The sequence below is a fragment of the Mandrillus leucophaeus genome, unplaced genomic scaffold (genome assembly GCF_000951045.1).
Source record: "Mandrillus leucophaeus isolate KB7577 unplaced genomic scaffold, Mleu.le_1.0 Scaffold12, whole genome shotgun sequence".
Lineage (NCBI taxonomy): Eukaryota > Metazoa > Chordata > Mammalia > Primates > Cercopithecidae > Mandrillus > Mandrillus leucophaeus.
The window spans coordinates 1,277,226-1,298,933 of NW_012100320.1; positions in this window are offsets into that span (position 1 = coordinate 1,277,226).

A 21,708-nucleotide genomic window follows, 5' to 3' on the forward strand; every position below is an offset into this window, starting at 1 on the left:
AAAAAAAAAAAAAAAAAAAAGATTATACAACTTCTAAGTGTTAGAGCTGAGACTTGAATCTAGGCGCAACTAGACTCCAAACCTGATCCTGTCTTCGGGACTCCAGATTTCCTTTTGAGTGGGGTTTATTCTAGCATTTCTAAGAGAGGTTCACACATCTGTCAACTAAGAGGCTGGTTGGCTCTTAAGGACCAAATCATGCTCTTGGGTTGGGGGTAGAAGAGGCAGAATCAGGGGAGGAATGGAAGACATAAAGGGAGAGACGTGAACTTCCACTCCCATCCATCTCTGTATCCCTTCTTGGAGAAGAGTCTATTGTCTAAATGGCTCCTTCTTCCTTCAACACAATTTGATCTAAGTATGTCTCTCATTCTACCCTAATTCCTGACAACCCAATGTTTTGGGGACCTGATTTAAAATGGCTTGAAGCCGGACGTGGCTCACACCTGTAATCCCAGCACTTCAGGAGGCTGAGGTGGGCAGATCACTTGAGGTCAGGAGTTCAAGACCAGCCTGGCCATCATAGTGAAACCTCATCTTTACTAAAAATACAAAAATTATCCAGGCATGGTTGCAGGGGCCTGCAATCCCAGCTACTCAGGAGGCTGAGGCAGAAGAATCGCTTGAACCCAGGAGGGAGGCAGAGGTTGCAGTGAACCGAGATCGCGCTACTGCACCCCAGCGTGGGCAACAGAGTGAGACTCCATCTCAATGAAAAAATTAAAATTAAAATTAAATTAAATGGCTTGAGTTGACAGGATAGACCATTGTTCATGCAATAGGATACCTGTTATTGCCAGAGCATCCCCCAAGGTACAATCTGTGTGTGCCTTAACAGTAATTTTCCCTAAAGGCAAACAAGGTATAAGGTCTGAGTTATTCCTGAATAGGACTAAGAGTCAGGAGGGCACAGATGAACTTTCCTCCACCGAGGTGTTAATAATTGTTTGTTAAATAAGTAGATGGATGAAGATGGATGGACGGATGGATGGATGGATGGATGGATGGATGGATGGATGGATGATGGGTAGATGATGGTTAGACGGATGGACTATCTCCTCAGGACCTCTGTTCGTTCTTCACTATCCTTTAATTTATGGTGGCTTACATCATTTCCTTATGTTTCCACCTTCTGTGCTTGGCCTCACTCAGAGATGGATCTAAGACTGGACTAAAAAGCAGGTCCCCTGTCTGTCACAGACTATTCTCTCAGCTTGACTTTATACAATTCAAAGGATTCTGCTTCAGACCAGTTCTGTGTGATTAAAGGGCAACAATATTTCTGGCACACACTTGTAGATTGTTTATACAAAAATAAAAAGGATAACTCAGAGTATGGAAACTGGAAATCATTTGTCCTAATTATGGATAGTAATAGGAGAGCTTTGTGTTCACTAAACACGCCTGCCTGCTTGGCCCCCAGAGTTACTGAGTTCACCTCTGTTTTTATGTTTTGGCCTGTTGTCTGGCCTCCAGGGCAGTTAACTCATTTTCCATCACTCCTTTCTTGCGCTTTCCATTCCCATTGAACTGAAACACTTGGTCTGATTTTCTTTTTGTTCTCCGTTGTCAAGAGAGAGGTTCTATAATCTCAAACTATAATTGTAGATCTGACTATAACTCCTTGCAGTTCTGAGTTTTTGCTTCACGTATTTTGAAGTTGTTTTGAGGTGTATAAATTATTAAGATTATGTCATCTTGATGAATTAACACCTTTGTCATTATGAAATTATCTTATCTCCAGTAATATTCTTTGTTCTGAAACCTATTTTGTCTGGTATTAATATAACCACTTTGGTTTTGTTTTGACAAGTGTTAGCATGGCATATCTTTTCGCATCCTTTTGCCTTTAACCTATTCATGTATTTATATTTAAACTGAGTTCTTTTCCTTTTTCTTGGAGATGGACTTTCACTCTGCCACCTAGGCTGGAGTGCAGCAGCCTGATCTTGACTCACTGCAGCCTCCACCACCTGGGTTCAAACGATTCCCCTGCCTCAGCCTCCCAAGTAGCTGGGACTACAGGTGTGTGCTACCACACCCAGCTAGTGTTTTTTTTTTTTTTTTTTTTTTTTGCTTTTTTCGTATTTTTAATAGACACAGGGTTTCACCATGTTGGCCAGGCTGGTTTCGAACTCCTGACCTAAAGTGATCCACCCACCTCAGCCTCCCAAAGTGCCGGGATTATAGGCCTGAACCACTGTGACTGGCCTAAAGTGGGTTTCTTACACAGAGCACGTAGCTGAGTGTTGCTTTTTTTTTAATCCAACATGGCAGCCCCTGCTTTAGTTTCAATATTTAGCCTGTTTACATTTATCATGATTATTCACATGGTTATTATAAACACTATAACATTAATCATGATTATAACATATGCTATGTGTTTTCTGTTTCTCCCATCTATTTTTTACTCACATTTCCCTCTTGTCCTCATTTTTTTAAGTAATTGGGTATTTTTCATGACTCTATTTTTATCTCCTTTGTTGACTTAATTAGCTATAACTCTTTGCTGTGCTATTTTAGTGGTTGTGTTAGGATTTAGAGTATGCATCTTTAACTTATTGTTTACCTTCAAGTGATATGTCACTTCATATAGAAGAGTCTTACAACAAGGCCTGGACGCCTGTAATCCCAGCACTCTGGGAGGCCAAGGCAGGTGTATTTGCTTGAGCTCAGGAGTTCAAGACTAGCCTGGGTAACATGTAACCCCATCTCTACAAAAAAATATAAACATTAGCCAGGTGTGGTGGCACATGTCTCTAGTCTTAGCTACTCAGGAGGCTGAGTTAGGAGAATCACTTGAGCCTGGGAGGTTGAGGCTGCAGTGAGCGGTGATCATGCCACTCCAGCCTGGGTGACAGTGAGACCCTGTCTCAAAAAAAAAAAAAAAAAAAAAAGAACCTTAGTATACTTCTATTTCTCCCCTCCTGGCCTTTGTAGTATTGCTGTTATAGATTTACCTCTACATAATTATTAAATTATTTTTGCTGTAAACAGTCAATTATCTTTTAAAGAGACTTAGCTAAGAAGAAAGAAGTCTTTACATTGTCTATATAGTTGTCATGTCTGGTGCTCTTTATCTTTTAGGTAGATCCAGGTTTCCATCTGGTATCATTGTTTTCCTGCTTGTAAGACTTCCAATAACATTTCTTGCAGAGTTAAGTCTGCTGCAGAGGAGTTCTTTCAGCCTTTGTAGATCTGAAAAAGTATTTCACCTTTGTTTTCGAAAGACATTTTCTTTGAGCGTGGAATCCTCATTTGACAGGGCTTTTTGTTGTGCTTTCTGTTTAGTACATTAAAGATGTCATTCCACTGTCCACTAGCTTGCTCTGCTTTCATGAGAAGTCTTCTGTCATCCTTCTCTTCGTTTCTCTGTACAGAAATGTGTCTTTTTTTTTTCTCAACTGCTTTTGATTTTCTCTTTATCATTGATGTTTAGCAATTTAAGTGTGATGTGCCTTGGGTTTTTTTTTTGTTTTTTTGTTTTTTTTTTTCATGTTTCTATGCTTGGGTCTGTTAAGTTTCTCAGGTAGGCAAGTTTATAGTTTCCCTCAAACTTAGAATATTTTTGACTAATATTATTTTTGGCATACCAGTCCCATTTCAAGGACTCCATTCTCCAATTCCACTTACATTAGGCCACTTGAAGTTATCCCACAGTTCACTGATGCTTTGTTATTCTCTTCTGCAATGTATACTGTGTTATTAGTCCTATTGAGTGCATTTTTCATTTCAGACATTGTAGTTTTCATCTCTAACAGCTCAATTTAGGTTTATTTTATATTGTCCATGCTTTTCTGTCATGTTCAGTCTTTCCTCTAGCTTCTTGAAATATGGAATATGTAATAATAACTTTTACAATATGTTATATACAAATTCTATCATCTGTGTCATTTCTGGGTCAGTTTTGACTAATTGACTTTTGTCTTCACTCTAGGTTGTATATTCCTGCTTTTTTGCATGCCTGATACTTTTTGTTTGAATGCCAAATATTGTCAATTTTACCTTGTTGGATGATGACTAGTATTGTACTCATACAAATATTCTTAAGCTTTGTTCTGGGATGCCATTAAGTTACTTGGAAAGAGTTTGATCATTTCAGGTCTTATTCTTAAACTTTGTTAGGCCAGATCAGAGCTGCATTTAATTTAGGGTTAATTTTCCCCCCTCCTACCAATGCAAGGTACTCCTTGGTACTCTAATCAATGCGGCCTGAATTATGAGGCTTTCCACTCTGGCTGCTGGGAAGAGGCATTATCTGAGGCTCTCTGTGAGTACCCTCTGAGCACCATTCCCTCCAATCCTTTTGGGTGGCTCTTTGTCTGGTTATTGGGGTATTAGTTTCCTATTACTGCTGTAACAAATTACCACAAACTTAGTGACTTGAAACAACACCACAAATGTATCATCCCCAAATCAAGGTGTCAGCAGGGCTACATTCCTTCTGGAGGCTCTGGGGGAGAATCTGTTCCCCACCTTTTCCAGGTTTTAGAGGCTGCCTGTACTCCGTGGCTTGTGGCCCCTCCTTCTACCTCAAGGCCAGCAGCATAGCATCTTCAAATCAACCTCTCTCTCTCTTAGTCTCTCTGACCACCGCTTCTGTCATGTCACATCTTACTCCCTCTTATGATTACATTGGGCCCACCAGGATGAACCAAGGTAACTTTGCATCTCAATCTCTTTAACCTAATCACATGTGCAAAGTTCTTTTTGCCCTGTAAGAGATTCCAGAGATTAGACATAGACATCTGGGGTGGGAGGGATAATCCAGTCTGTAAAATGGTCCATTATGTATGATTCTTGATAGTTACTATACCAATGTCATCTTATTCTCTGTAGCCAACATCACGACAAACTATTAGTATTTTTTTAAGCGATTTTGTTTGTTGTCTCAAACTGACCCAGTCTCAGAAGTCTGTAACAGCTTAACCTTCCAGAAAGCACGCTCAGCATGACAGGTCTGGGACCATGGAATGCCTTTCTCTGCAAACAATAGAGATGCCCAATGATGCTGACCTTCTGTGGTAGGAACAGTCAGGGAGAAATAGTAACTCTTTTAGGCCCATGCAACTTTCGAATGTTTATACAACTCAAGTTACTTAAGACAACCAATTTGGAGGGCAATTTGACAACATCTAATAAAGTTGAAGACATACATACCCTCTGACCCAATAACTCTGCTCTAAGCATTGACCTTAAAACTCCCACATGTACACGAAGGGACTTGTACAAGAAAGTCCATTACAACTTAGTTAGCAGTAGCACAAAATTGGAAACATTGATAAGAGGATGAATAAACTGAGATATAATCATTGTTTGAGTTCTCAAAAAAACAGACTCTGAGACAAAGATACAAGTAGTTTATATGGGACGTGTTCTCAAATGTTTGACAGCAAAACATGACACTAAGGAAGAAGCCAACAAGCCACAAGGTGTGTTCTTGTGGTAGACATGGATGTACTGCCCAGATTCCCCTTCAGGAAGCTGTAGGGGTTGGTGTCAGCAGAGGGCCTCCAGCTGTCAGCTCCTCCAGGGTCTGCCTCAGCCATAGAACAGCAGCCTCACCCAAGGTCATGCCCACTTCAGGACCGCCCACAGCCAGGGACTTAGCAAGGTGGGGGTATAAAGACCCAGCCATTTGGGTCCACCATGAGACACTCTAATGGGTGCTACTGTACTTGCTCCCCAGCTCCCTGCAGGTGGACCAAGGCTTTATCAGGCCAGCATCACAGTACTCCTCCTACTTCTGCCCAGTCCTGCGTTCCCCTGTTTCCTCTTGCAGGTGTTGATTCCTAATAAACATCTTACACCCCAAATTCCAGCTCAGTATCTGCTTCTGGAAAACCTGGCCTGAGATGATTATCAAGCAAGTTACCACTGTGGGCAGTGAACTGCAGCTTAATCCTGCTGGGAAATTCTAGGAGGCAGTATAGAGTGATGCCTCAGAGTTATCCTTCCTGAGGAGCAAGGGAGCTGGGGTATTTATCCACCAACTTCCATCAGTCATTGGTGAGGGCTGTTCCTTGGGGTTGTTAAATCCCAGGTTTTTGGGCCTGCTGCATGTAGCAACAGAGCGTGCTCCAACAGTGGGAGAAAGCCCGTGGACAATGATGTGTGGGTGCTGGCAGTGGGAGCCAGAGAAATGCTGAGTGTTCAGAGGATATAGGCAGGCAAGACACCAACAGAGATTGCTACATTCACAGAAAGGAATATTAAACAGCTGTGATGATGAATTAGCTATTTATATCAATATGGATGAATCTGTCTACGGCCATACCACCCTGAACACATCCGATCTTGTCAATATGGATGAATCTCACCAAAACAATATTGAGTGAAAAAAACAAGGTTCAGAAGGATCCAAACAGTATTATATAAATTAGAGAAAAATTCAAAACGTGCAAAACAAAAATATTTTTAAGAAAGATACACACACGCACACACATATGTATATATAGCAAAAGTAGAAAAATATGAACGGTAAATTCAGGAGAGTCACAGTATCAACAAAGAGGGAGGGATGGAATGGAATCAGGAATCAGGAAGAGGCCTCAACTACATCTTAAATGTTTTCATCTTTTTGCTGGGTAGAAGGTACACATATGACCATTATATTATATTCTAAATTTTTTTGTATGCCCCAAATTTAAAAAATAAAACATTGTAATAAACAGGCCAGACTCAGTGGCTCACACCTGTAATTCCAGCACTTTGGGAGGCTAAGGCGAGAGGATCCCTTGAGCCCAGGAGTTCAAGACCAGTCTGGGCAATAGCAAGACCCTATCTCTACAAAAAAATTAAAAAATTAGCCTGGCATGGTGGCACATGCCTGTAGTCCCAGCTACTTGGGAGGCTGAGGAGGGAGGATCACTTGAGCCCAGCAGTTTGAGGCTGAAGTGAGTTATGATTACACTGCTTGACTCCAACCTGGGCAACAGAGTGAGAACTTAAAAATAATTTTAATAAACAAAGTAAAATCTTATTTAAAAAATTCAAATGATCTAAAAGACAAGAGGATTGGCCATTGTGGAAAAAAAAAAAAAAGATTTGTTTTGTTTTTAAATCAAAATAGCATTAAGGATATTTTTAAATTTAAAAACTCTTTCATGACAAGCGTATAAGAAAATGTAATAGGCGCTACCACTGGAGAGCTGAAATACTTTCAACTTCACATCTTTTTTTCTTTTTCACTTTTATGTTAGGTTCAGGGGTACATGTGCATATTTGTTACACTGGTAAACTTGTGTCATGGGTGTTTGTTGTACAGGTTGTTTTGTTACTCAGGTACTAAGCCTAGTACCCAGCAGTTATTTTTCCTGATCCTCTCTCTCCTCCCATCCTCCACCCTCTGATAGGCCCCAGTGTGTGTTGTTCTCCTCTGTGTATACATGTGTTCTTATTATTTAGCTCCCATTTGTAAGTGAGAACACGTGGTATTTGGTTTTCCGATTCTGTGTTCATTTGCTAAGGATAATGGTCTTCAGCTTCCTCCATGTTCTTGCAAAGGACATAATCTCATTCTTTTTCATGGCTGCATAATATTCCATTGTGTACATGCACCACATTTTCTTTATCCAATCTGCCATTGATGAGCATTTAGGTTAATTCCATGTCTTTGCTATTGTCAACAGTACTACAGTGAACATACATGCACATGTGTCTTTATGGTAGAATGATTTATATTCCTTTGGGTATATACCCAGTAATGGAATTGCTGGGTTGAATGGTAGTTTTGTTTTTAGCTCTTTGAGGAATCGCCAGTGCTTTCCACAATGGTTGAACTAATTTACACTCCCACCAACAGTATATAAGCATTTCCTTTTCTCCGCAACCTCACCAGCATGTTATTTGACTTTTTGATAACAGCCATTCTGACTGGTGTGAGATGGTTTCTTATTGTGGTTTTGATTTGCATTTCCCTTATGATCAGATCACACCTTTTTTATTGTTTGAATTGTTTTTAACATGAGCACGTACAGCTTTATTGAAACATTTAAAGCACCTGTAATTCTATCAACCTAACACCACTATTTTCATTTTTATTAATTCATTTTCCAGACCTTGCTCACATGCATACACACTTTGCTAAGTTGCAATCATATCACACGTGTATTTTATACTGTTTATACTTAATCATGTATGATATGTACATAAATGTTTCTCCATTTCTATATAGTCTGAATAATAATCTTTTCTTTCTTTTGAAACAGGATCTCATTTTGTCACCCAGGCTGGAGTGCAGTGGCACAATCTCTGCTCACTGCAGCCTCAACCTCCCAGGCTCAAGTGATCCTCCCACCTCAGCCTCCCAAGTAGGTGGGGCCACAAGCATGCACCGCCATGCCTGGCTAATTTTTGTATTTTTTGTAGAGATGAGGTTTCGTCGTGTTGCCCAGACTGGTCTCAAACTCCTGGGCTCACATGATCCTCCCGCCTTGACCTCCCAAAGTGTTAGGATTATAGGCGTGATCCACCACACCCAACCTAAAGAATCACAATTTTAATGGTTACTTAATGTTCTGTCCTGTTGATGCATAGTAGTTCACCAACCATTTCCTTATTTGAGATATTTATACTGCTTCTAAATTTCAGATATTGAAATAACTTTATGATAAATATACTTGTGGAGATTTTTATGTTAAATATAGCTTTAGCAGAAACCCCAGGGGTGCAATTACTAAGTCAGAGGGTGTGTCTTTGCCCTGTAACACACAAAGCTTTTCCTTTGATGACGATTGTTTACTTAAAGCCCTGGGGCCTCCCAAATGCCTGGGAATCTTCATTTTAGACTTAACCTATTTTAGGCTTGGTTTTGTTTTACTGGATTCTCAGGAGAGCAAAGGAGACAGCTGAGAGCAGATGGGCAAATCCCAGTTTGCCCAAATAAATCTCTGTTTTCCAAGGGGCATAAAGAAATCAGGAGTAAAGCAGATCTGATTTCTAATTCTGATCTTGCTACTGGCAAATTGTGTGGACTCAGGAAAGTGACTGGCCCTCCCTAAGACTCAGTGTCCTTACCTCTGAAATGGAGCTGTCAATCACATCGGCCTCACAGTCTTGTTCTGATGATAAAGTGAGAAAATGCCCACAAGGTGCTGGTTGCAGCAGCTAGTGCAGAGTAAGTACTCAGTGGATATGAGCTGATCCTAAGTAAGGTCAGCATAAATATTCTTCCCACAGACCCACATAAAGCAAAGTCCTGAATGAGGGGCTAGGGGAGTTGCCTTCCAGCTGATATTTCTCAATGGCTCTAATGCTGGTGAGAGTTAACTAACTGGAGGAAGCAGGGGGAGAGAGAGAATGGAAAGAATCTTCTCTGAAACTACTAGCCTGTATTCTCTGCATTTCCATATCTAGCATGGAAATGAGAGAAAAACTGATGTTTTCTGAGCAACTATGATGTCCCAGGTGCTTCACGTGCATTTTCTCCCCAGGCCTCCCTGCAGGGGTGAGGGAAGACTTTAAAGGTACAGGAATGGATGTTGAGGCTGTCCAGACATCTTACAGCTGAATGTGCGAGATGCTAGCCCTGCATCTCCCAGCTGAAGAACTGCACTCAGTTTGTCTCCTCATCTGTAAGATGGGGAATGATCATTGTGCTGGGAAGAAATCATTTTTATAAAGCACTGGGCACATAGTAAGCACCAGCAGTAGCTATAACGAGCAGCACCGGCAGTACCTATAACAAGGTATAACCCCAGGTCACCCAGAAAGTGGCAGCTCTGAGACTGGGGCTGGGTCTCCTGCCTCCAGAGCCCACATTTTCCCACTGCATCACATTTACCTCTATACAAATGCCCGTGGTCCGTGTGATACAAAATACTTGAGAAATATTTCTATGGCAATTCAAGTAAAGGATTCTTCTGGGCCCTTTGTTTCAAGTGTTCTGTAATCAAAGAATTTATCCTTCCAGTCATTTCTGAAAGCGTCCCTTCTTTTTCAGGAGCTTAAAAAGGATGCGGTCCCAAAACATAGAAGGATTTACTCCAGATCCAAGCAGTGAGTCAGGAACAGAAAGCCTGATGCCCTCACCTGGAACTCTCCCACCTCCCTGGATGAGGACCTTCTGCAGAAATGCAGGGCACCCACACAAGACCAAGCAAGTTCAGAGAAAAGCGAAACCTGACTTTAGAGCCTCTGGGATGTTCACTACACCTCGTTGAACCTGTTTGGTTCACAGGTAAGGAAACCGAGGCCCAGTCAGTCACGAGGCCCAGTCAGTCACGTTGGTCATGACTGCTACTGGCGTTTGTGTCTGAGACAAAATTACTAACCACCCTTGTGCTTCTGGTAAACAGTGTTTGAGGTTTAGTGTCAATGTGAGCAGTCGTATATGAGAACATCTCTGACTGTGCAGCTAATTACCACCTTTCTAAAGTAATCTCTGCCTGAAATGTGCTGTGGCTGGAGCAGTTCAATTTCAGCATTGAATGTGAAGTGACCATATGCTCCGCAGGCACACAGGGATCCGAATTAGGAGAAAGTTGTTCCACTTGTCAACATGGAAGGAAGCGTTGTGTATTTCTTCTTTCTGGTGCCAGATTTAGCACAGGGAGGTTTCTGCCAGATAATTCCTCTTTGCAGTTGTCCTTATAGGAGGGTCTTAACCCACCACACTAGGTTATTTTCAGCCTGGTGAAGCAAAAAAGGAACACTAGTAGCGGAAGACCAGGCTGAAGGAATTGGCTCTGCCCACGGAAGGTAACAAATGGGCTTTGTGATTCTGAGCCTCAATTCTCATTTATCTAGAAAATGGGTGCATTGGCCGGGCGCGGTGGCTCACGCCTGTAATCCCAGCACTTTGGGAGGCCGAGGCGGGCGGATCACGAGGTCAGGAGATCGAGACCATCCTGGCCAGCGTGGTGAAACCCTATCTGTACTAAAAATACAAAATTAGCTGGGTGTGGTGGCGGGGCCTGTAGTCCCAGCTACTCGGGAGGCTGAGGCAGGAGAATTGCTTGAATCCGGGAGGCGGAGGTTTCAGGGATCGCACCACTGCACTCCAGCCTGCCAATAGAGTGAGACTCCGTCTCAAAAATAAATTAAAAAAAAAAAAACAGAAAAGGGGTGCATTAATATTTACTATATCTAGACCTACAGCTTTAAATAAAATCTATAGACTGAAGCCTCCCCAGTGTGATTCATATATACGATTAGATTCTAGATTCATATATATGACTGTCTACCAGACCCTGCTCTTGAGACCCAGCCCCTGTCTCACCGCTGCCACTTTCTTGATCTGGGGCAAGTTGCCAATCACAGCTACCACTGGGGTCTACTATGTGCCAGGAGCTTCATAAACATGATTTCTTCCCAGCACAATCATCATCCCTCATTTTACAATAGTCAACATGCAAAAATGAAGCTTTCTATTTCCTGCCCCCCAAACCTGCTCCTTCCCTCGTCTGCCTCTTCTCTGTGACACCAATTGTTTGCATCCACCTGCTCAGGCCAAAGACCCAGGAGGCCTAACTGCTCTCCCGTCCACTCCTGCTCCACACTTTTAATCCATCCGCAAGTCCTGCCAGCTTTACCTGCAAAACATCCAGAACCTCACCCTTTCTCGTCACACACACTATGTCCACATAACTCCTGCCACCGCTTTATCAAAATAGTATCTTTAAATGCATAAAATAAAATACAGACACGTATAAAGGAAACCAATCACACTAAAATATATTTACCAAAATACTTTAAAGAATAGATTTATGAGATATTAATGTATGTGCTTTGTTATTACCGCATTAAATAAAAAGATCTGGTGGCAAGTCTAATGACTATTATAATTCCAAAGTAGTGATAAGCATAAGCAATATTTCCAGAGAGCTGCAGGGACTGGATATAATGTGATATAAAAACATCTATGATTTCTAGTGGTGACAAAGTCCCAGGCACTGCTCATATTATTGTAGTTTGTTGTCTACATTTACCATTGAAAAGAGTGCTAAAACCTAGTTAGAGGCCGGGTGCAGTGGCTCATGCCTGTAATCCCAGCACTTTGGGAAGCTGAGGCGGGCGGATCACTTGAGGCCAGGAGTTCAAGACCAGCCTGGCCACCACATCATAACCCTGTTTCTACTAAAAATATAAAAATTACCCAGGCATGGTGGTGCCCGCCTATAATCCCAGCTACTCAGGAGGCTGAGGCATGAGAGTCACTTGAACCCAGGGACGGGGCGGAAGTTACAGTGAGCCAAGATTGTGCCACTGCACTCCAGCCTGGGTGACAGAACCAAACTCAACCTAGTTAGAGGTTCATGAAAATAAAGACTCGCACACACACATACATACATCCCCCACTTAGAAGCACATAAACACACACACTCATACACCCACATACATATTCCTCCACTTAGAAGTACACAGACTCCCTACATTCTGGTTGAGAACACGTGACTGAGTGCACACCGCAGGCGTCCCTGGCCTGGGTGTTTGCAGCAGCCTCCCGATGCACCTCCACGCGTCCAGCCTGGCCTCCTCCAGTCTGTTCTCTGCTTGGCAGTCCCAATGATTACCTCCCAATGGATGTCATATTATATCACTGTCCTACTTCGAACCCTCCAACAACAGCCCATCACCATAAATAAAATCCAAAGTCCTCACCACAACCAACGAGGCCCCAGAGCATCTGGAAATCACCTTTGCAAAAATTGTATCAGTGAGAAAAATTACAGCTAAGCTAACCTTCCCCTACTCTTGCCTTTCCCTTAATTATTCCTGGGCTGTTGGGCTGAGCTAACTTTGGAAGACCTTTAGGCTGCAGTGTAAATAATAGGCCTTGCGCCAAACTCAACTGCTTTTGTAAAGCTAATGGGAGGCCATCAGGCTTGGGGGAGGTGAGAAGCTGGAATCCCCCTAAGGTGCAGATACAAACATTGTCAGCCATTATTCTGGAGGTTATAACATATCCAGCTTGCCCAATTACTCCTGCGAATAACACCACTATTGTAGATTGGCCTTTTCAGATATCTTTCCAGGTTTTATCCATGTCTGACACCCATGGCTCCATCTGGACTGCCAACCCCACTCCTGGGGCCCCACCCAGAAGCGATTCAGCCCTTCAGAGGACAGCTTGGATCCCCAGTGATTTCATTTCCACTCCAACCAATCAGCAGCAAGCACCCATTTCCTGGCCTTCCTCACCCCTTCCCTTAAACTGCCTTTGAAAAACCCCTAACCGAGGAGCTTCAGATGATTTGAGTCCAGATTCCATTTCCCACATGGCGTGGTCAGGCTTGTGTCTATGAAACTGTTTACTACAATGCTGTGGTCTTTCTTTGTGTAGTGAGCAGGAAAAACCCCTCAAGCAGTTACAGTCTGGACCCTGGCTACCTCCTTGTCCTCATTTCCACCACCCTGCCCTCACTCATTTCACTCATTTCAGCGCTGTTTCTCTCTCCAGTACCCACCTGGCTCCTTCACTCCCTTGGGACCTCTGTTCAAATGTCACCTGCTCAGAGAGGCCTTCTCCGATCCCCCCTTCCCCATGTAAAACAGTCCCCCCACCCAGTCACACTCTACACTCAGGCCCTGCTTTGTGGTCCTACTGAGATGCATTTGTATGTTTCTGTATCTTTCTGTTACAGTGGGCAGCTAGTCAGACATAAACAGGAGGAGAGAGCCACCCACCAGGAATGTCAGGCGAACATTAGGTGATGGTCAGGCGGTTGTTAACAGTTTCTCTTAAGTAATCATCCGTCATAGCCGCTCCAGGGAAAGACAGTCTCCCAATAGATAGGAAAAAACCTGAAACTGGTGATCAGTAACTTCCTGATAAGGTCAGGAATTGGGTGAGTGGGCTCACACACGTGCACTCAAAGGCAAAATGGTGGAGTTTCACTGGTATATGACCTTATAGGCACACTTGACTGGTAAGGGGAGAACATCTCAAGTGAGCATGCATACAGCTCTAGTAAACACACTGTGCATGCTCACCTCCCCAGTGCTGGCAGGCCACTGTGCCTGCCGACAGGCGACCCCAAGGGAAGAATGAGGGGAGAAGGGATGCAAGATCCCGGAAGTATGCCAGCGTATAAAAACCCCAAGTCAAAAGTGCAAAGTGTGCGTTTGTCTCTCAAGTCGCCCGCTTAGCCCTCTTCCAAGTGAACTTTCCTTCCTTTCATTCCTGCTCTAAAGCTTTTTTATAAACTTTGACTCCCGCTCCAAAACTTGCTTCAGCCCCTCCTTCTGTCTCATGTCCCTCTGTCGAATCCTTCCTTCTGAGGGGGCAAGAATTGAGGTTGCTGCAGACCCATACAGGTTTGTCGCCAGTAACATTCCTTGTCTGTCTACCCCACTAGAATGTCAGGCCTTATCACTGCTACTGGGATAATGTAAAGGGGCCTATCATGTAGAGGGACAGGGTACACATCTGTAGATTTAATAAGTGGAGAAATATGAGGTCCGGACTCATCAGCCATGAGAGTTCTGGCAAGGAAGAGGCCAGTCAGGACAGCTGCTGGAGGGCTGGACCATGAACAGGACCTCTGCCAGCTGGAGCGTGGCCTCTGCTTTAGTGCCTTGTTACATATACCCTGGTCTACTCATCACTCCTGTTGCCATCAGATACTCCATCTCAGAGCCTGCAGTGAGTCCAGAAGAGAACAGGGCCCCAAGAGTCCTGCAGTCAGTCAGCCCACCATCCCAGGAGGCATTGCACAAACTCTGCTGTCATCAACATGCCCCCAGGGTCTTACACTCCCACCCTAGATTAAGACCTCCTCCTGATGCCTCACAGTGCTCTCCAAGAGAGGAGTGTTGAAAAACACGTTTCTAGGCGGTTCTGCCATCCCCTACAGACCAGTGCTCAGTCGCTCCTCCTGGATCTAGCTCCGGTATGGCTTTGCAGGCCTCACTCACAGTCTTGCCCTGAATCCGGGCTCCACTGTCTCCCTGTCTGATGCACCTCATCTCTCTGTTTCAGTAGAGCTCCAGCTACCATCTACTCCCTGCAACTGGCCTACTGCCCACGCCCCAGATCTCTTGTGGAGCTGCCTGAAGTGACAGCCTGCCGCAGGAGCAAGCAGCCCTCCTCTTTCATGGCCTTCCATGTCTTGAAACAAACAAAAGCAAACAAAACAAAAGCTGGAGTCCCAGCCTGATTCACCAGGTTTGGTTCCCAATGGTTGGAATTCCCTTCCCAGGGCTCTCAGAACCAGGGCTGGATGGAGGGGTGAAAGAGGCTGGCCCTGAGCCCAGTAATAGGACACCAAGGGGGAGCTAAAAGCTGGGATCTGGGGTGAAGATGGGGTCTTCCAAGCTGGGAGGCAGACACCAGGCCAGAGAAACCGGCCTGCCCCAGCTCAGGCCTCTTAACCCATGCAGGGCCAGAGTACAAACAGAGGCCACGGACCACATGCCTCAGTATTTCAAGTTATAAATCAAGCTAACATAACATGAAATCAAATATGTTCTATCCTCCTAGCTTGACAAATACTTTCATAACGAGATGGAGTGCCAGGTTCAGATTTAGAATTTTCACCCTCCTTAAAGTTCCAAGTCCAAATACAGCATTAGGGGAGGGCCCCCAACATGGAGGTCTCCCCTCCCCCATTTTCTTTCACTCCCAGCTCTGTGTCACACCACGAGGGATCTCGGGTGAATGCCCCTCAATACCCCAGCCCCCTACAAACAGCTGCCCTTTCCTCCCTTGGCCAAGAGTAAGCACAGCAGCAGGGCAGTCTGCCCTTGGCTGGAGAGATGGAAGGAGAGGCCACATGGGCCCTGAAAATGCATTTGGGGTCTCTTGGGCAGGGAACTTGGGAGTTTCTGGAGTCCTAAGGATGGCCTAGTGGGACAGAGCCACTTGGGCCCATGAGCTCCTTGCCCCATGGGGAAGGGTAGGGCTGGAGGAGGCCTATGAACAGAAGACCCTAGAGTAACTGCCCCATCCCCAGAGCCTGTCACCGAGCAGGCATACTTGGGAGAGTATTAGAGAATGGAACCCAAGGAGCTTGCCCAAGGCACTAGGAAAGAGAAGTAGAAACCTTGTTAGAGAATGCTAAGGATGGCTGTTAAAGCCTCAGATATTCTACTCATTTTTGGCTGTTTCTAAAAATCTTCCCCCAGAGGAAGATTTGCTCTCATTGAGGATCTGAGAAAGAATCCTCTGCAAGTAGTTTCAACACATTCTGATCTAAAAATTCTGGTGTGTTAGTCAAAAATATATTTTGTTGCTTGATGGCTTCACTATTCACAAAATATTCTATCCACCCAATTTAAAAATAAGAGCAGGATATTTAAAACTCTTTCAAGAAACACAAATGAAAACAATGAAGCTTGAACTGTTGTTTCAACCTTGTTTTTGAATTATGATCAGCTTAAGGGAGAGATATCAGGGGAAATGGGAATAAAAAGATACAGTGATTCAAAAATAAATGAAGTTTGGCCCTGGCACGGTGTCTCACATCTGTAATCCCAGCACTTTGGGAGGCCGAGTTGGGAGGATCGCTTGAGGCCAGGAGTTCAAGACCAGCCTGGCCAACATGGTGAAACCCTGTCTCTACTAAAAATGCAAAAAGTAGCCAGGCATGGTAGCGTGCACTTGTAGTCACAGCCACTCAGGAGGCTGAGGCAGGAGAATCGCTTGAACTGGGTGGCAGAGGTTACAGTGATCTGAGGTTGTGCCACTGCACTCCAGCCTGGGCGACAGAGTAAGATGCTGTCTCAAATAAATAACCTCAGCAAACTAACACGGGAAGAGAAAACCAAACACCACATGTTCTCACTTGTAAGTGGGAGCTGAACAATAAGAACGCGAGGACACATGGTGGGGAACTACATACACCGGGGCCTGTGGGGTGGGGGCGGGGGGAAGGAGAGCATCAGGATAAATAGCTAATGCATTTGGGGCTTAATACCTAGGTGATGGGTTAATAGGTGCAGCAAACCACCATGGCACACATTTACCTATGTGACAAACCTGTACATTCTGCACATGTATCCCAGAACTTAAAATTAAATTTAAAAAATATTTTGGAAAAAAAAGAATAATACACAGATGAATATTCTCACATTGGTGCCTTTTAAGACACTATTGCTACAGATTTTAAGACCATGCTGCATTTTTCAACCACAGGCACCAACAGCAATATCATCTCTAGCTACTTGCCCTATGAGTTATATGAACTTGTTCTGTCATAGACTCCCAGTCTCTCAACCCTTCCTAGCACTGTCTGGGCATGAACTTCCAGCCTGAGATCACGGAAGGGGTCCATCTTATTTGCTGGTTGCATAAAAGTATTAAGCCAGTGGTAAGAATCAGGCATCTGAATCACCAGGACTCTTTTTGGTCCCTGTGTCAATCTGTTGCCCATAATAACTAATTTTCAGATAGGACTGGAATCTCTTAAAATGTGGCATCCATATTGTCTCTCATGGTCCTTTCTATAGCCCTATAGTGAAGGCCAGGTGCCCATCCCTAGGTGTAGATAAGGAAACAAGGAAGAGAAAGGTGGAGCTTCTTCCCCAGGGTTTGAGAGCGAGTTCGCTGCTGGCAGTCAGGATAAGAACCAAGAAGAACCCAGGTCCCTGCCTCCTGTTGCTCTGTGCTTTCCACTTGACCTCCCTCTCATCTGCCCACTGCATCTGTTGTCACTGGAGAAAAGTAGGGTGTCCAGGTTCCTGAGCATCTCCTGACTCAGGCCCTGATGCACACAGTGACCAAGGGGGGAGTCATTCTGGGCCCTTCTGATGAGAGGGCATGGGTGGAACCAGCTGTGTGTGGCAGGAGAGGACCCAAGAGGTGACTCTGGGAGGGCCCGTTTCTGAGAAGCAGAGGAAAAACAGGGCCCAATGGTGCCTTGAAATTAAACACATGGCATCCAGGTGGGCCAAATTTGGAAACAAAATAACAGCCGTACTCTGGGAAATCACCATCCTGGCCATGTCTGGGGACACTGGTCCAGATTAAAAGGGAGAGAGGGAGGGAAAGGGGGAAACCAAAGAGGCTGAGCTGTCGCTTTTGGCCAGGTTTGCCCCCTGAGGAGAGATGCCAGGGCTACTGTTCTAAGCTGGGGCTGTGACTGCTGGATGAGCCACAGGAAACTGTCATGGGGATGGCTGTAAGAGGCAGAGCTGAATAAATGCATGCTGGATGACAGAATGACTGCATGGACGGGCAGGTGGATAACTGGAAGGAATGGGGACAAGATGAAGGGAACCAGTGCTCAGTCATCCTTGTTTCCACAGGCAGAGGGTTCTGGTTGCATTTGCCTCTCTGTATTTCTGGTACTGTTTTTCAATTCGGAACGTTGGATTCTGGCTTTAACCAAATTTATTATTATTTGTGTTTAATTGAAGTGGGCATTTAATGACAGCAGCCAAACTCCAGTGAAGAAAATCCCTCAATACACAGCTTGTTGGAAGACACCAAAGAGGGGAATACATCTGACCCCTCATCTCCTCTCTTACCACCTTCCTACCCACCACCAGCCCAGAAAGAGCACCCATTTCTGCCCTAGAGGAACTCTGAGGTCATCTTTGCAGAAATATTGTCACCTGGCAGGTCACACCTGACCTTATTGCGCTGCTAACATTGGAATGAGGACCCACTATGCAAAAACTGCATCTAAACCTATCCTTGTTTTTATCCAGTCCCTGACAAGAATTTACAAAAATACTGACTTGTGACTTGACGGCGAGGGGCCTTTGTTGTTGAATGTTAAGAGTACTTCTGTCCATGCAGCAGAGAAAATAGAGCACTCGTCTTGCAGGCAGAAAACCTGGGCTCTGTTCTCAAGTGAGACATTTTATCACTTTGGATCTGAGTTTCCTTATTTGCAAAATGATATGATGCTCTACCTCTCACAGGATGTTGTAGAAATCAAGTTGCAAATTAGATGATGCATCTGAGCATTCTTTACGAAGATAAGCCACTCATGATAATATTCATCAAGTGCCTGCTTGGTGCCAGGTGCAGTTCTAAGAGCTTTACATGAATCGACTCATTTGATCTTCACAACACCATGAGGTGGGCACTGGTATTACCCACACCCTCAATGAGGAGACAAAGATGCCCACCCAAGATCACTCAGCCAGGTAGGGGAAGCCCTGAGAAACGCAGCCAGGTAATCTGGCTGCAGAGCCTGCACTGTGAGAATGACACACACTCTTCTGGGTGTCAAAGCCATCGTTAGATTCTGACTATAACTCAGCCAAACCTGTCTGTGTTGGAGGGGATGGTTGGGTGGTACTGGCATTGACATTCCAACCAAAGGCTGATTCCAACATGTGTGCAAGGACCACCGTTATTGCACATATTTGTCTGAAGCCATTGGTAGAAATGTTTCTATGGATTAGTAGCCCGTGAAATTGTCACAGAAAAGGAAATGGAGGCTCAAGGAGGTTAAGAGCCTTAGACCAAGGTCACCAAGCCAGGAAGCAGCATGAGTAGGATTTGAACCCAAGTCCCCAGAACTCACACATCTGCCTTCATACCAGGTCATGTCGTGTACATCCTGCTTAGATGTTGAGCCCAGACAGCCTGGACACTGGGACAAAGTGAGGGAGCACATTGTTGTCCTGCCAATGAGGGTTCTACATGAATAAAAAGCAATAGTACAAAGACACAGGTGTGGCCAGGCAAAGGGATCATTTTGGAGTATGGGATACTCTCTGGGAAAGAAGACATGAACAGGACACAACAGTGAGACCTGGGATAGGGGCTGGGCAGCGATCATAGGGCAGCTCGGGACACCAGAGGCAAATGGACAGACTCTACAATCTTCCCTCGGGCTATCCTGGTGATGAACATGCCTTCCCCACCCATGGCCCTGCCAAATGGCTCTTCTGCCCAGGGGACCTCATCCCCGGTACACATCACCTGTGTGGTTCCTCAGTGGGGGCCTGGCCTCTGGGCTCACCTTGGCATGTCTGGAAGTCCCATACCCTATGCCTTGGAAGGCTAGAAACATACTTCTCTTTAAATGGGCAAGCCCCTCCCCACACCATCATGCTGTTTAAAATTAAGAGTGGACAAAAACAGCAAGTTGGACTCTCAAACCCCTGTGCTTCCCATCCTGGGCCGGAAAACCATGGGGATGATTTCCAAAGCTCTTTCATTTGCCCAAATAGGGTGCCCACCTCACACTATCCAAAGACATTCTTCAATATAGCCCCAGACAGGAGCTCAGAGCATTTTGAGCAACTTGGGAGCTCAACTGAGTCACAGCTTTGACTTTTTTTAGGTCAAGACTATTCATCTAAATAAGGCACAAGAGAAGCTGGTGTTTTAAGCCCTCGTGACAAGATGAAAATAGCTCCCCCGCCTTCCTCCTCCCCACTCTTCCACCTTCAACACCTAACTTACAGAAGTCACCAGTCTGTGGCCAAGGATCGTAATTCAGACTGTGGTTAAGGGAATACCCACCAGGGAGGTTCCTCTGTTAGCTTTGGACCAACAAGTGAGGCCAGGCTTCTGACCGCTGGGCTCTGGCTTGGTCCTGGAGACCCCAAGTGTCTGAGATGTGAGGGATAACACGTGCAGGGCTCTGATCACCGGCCATGTGAAGGCACCAGCTGACCAAACAGAGTGGCCATAAGCTGTGGCCTTGGAGAAGCCGCATATCTGGCTGACGAGCAATCGTAGCTGCCTTTCTGGAGCATGTCCCCAGTAGGGATTCACGGAGAGTCACTGCTAAGGTCAGGTTCAAGAGCAAGCACCCCGCACAGAAGAGTAAACTGGAGATGAGAGTGAGGCCCTTGGTCAAGTTCCACTAAACTGGGCCCTGGGAGGACACATGTGTGTCTTGTTCACTGTTCTTCTGAACATCTAACACGGTGCCCAGCTCATAGCAGGCTTCCAGTGGAGTCCATTTCTCCTCTGGTGGCTACAGAATCAGTATGCTGTCTTGGAAATGTCAGATGTTTCAGTCCCAGTTCTGTTGAGTAACTTTAGTCCACAGTTTCTTTATCTGTAAAATGGGTATAAGTCCCCCGCCTCTGCCTTCCTCCCAAAGTTACAGCAATGAATATAGGAAATACTTTGAAAACTGAAAGCCTCTGGTAAACTTAAGGAATTCTAACTCTTGCTGATGGGGGGTGCTCTTCCTCTCAGCTCTTACGGTGCCCCAGTTTTAAAGCAGTTAGAACCTTGCAAGTACATAGCTGTGAATTATTTCTTTTGATCATTAAAGATAGGGTTGGGTGTGGTGGCTCACACCTGTAATCCCAGCACTTTGGGAGGCTGAGGCAGGCAGATCAGGAGTTCCTGATGGGACTTCCAGACATGCCCATACTGAGGTCAGGAGTTTGAGATCAGCCTGGCCAACATGGTGAAAGCCTGTCTTTACTAAAACTAGAAAAAAAAATAGCCTGTTGTGGTGGTGCACACCAGTAATCCCCAGCTACTCCCAGCTATTGAGGCAATTGTTGAACCTGGGAGGCAGAGGTTGCAGTTAGATGAGATCACACCACTGCACTCCAGCCTGGGTGACAGAGCGAGACTCTGTCTCAGAAAAAGAAAAAGAAAAAAAAAAAAAACTGGCCAGGAGCGGTGGCTCACACCTGTAATCCCAGCACTTTGGGAGGCCGGGGCAGGCAGATCACGAGGTTAGGTGATCGAGACCATCCTGGCTAACATGATGAAATCTCATATCTACTAAAAATACAAAAAATTAGCCAGGTGTGGTGGCGGGCGCCTGTAGTCCCAGCTACTCAGGAGGCTGAGGCAGGAGAATGGCGTGAACCCGGGAGGCGGAGCTTGCAGTG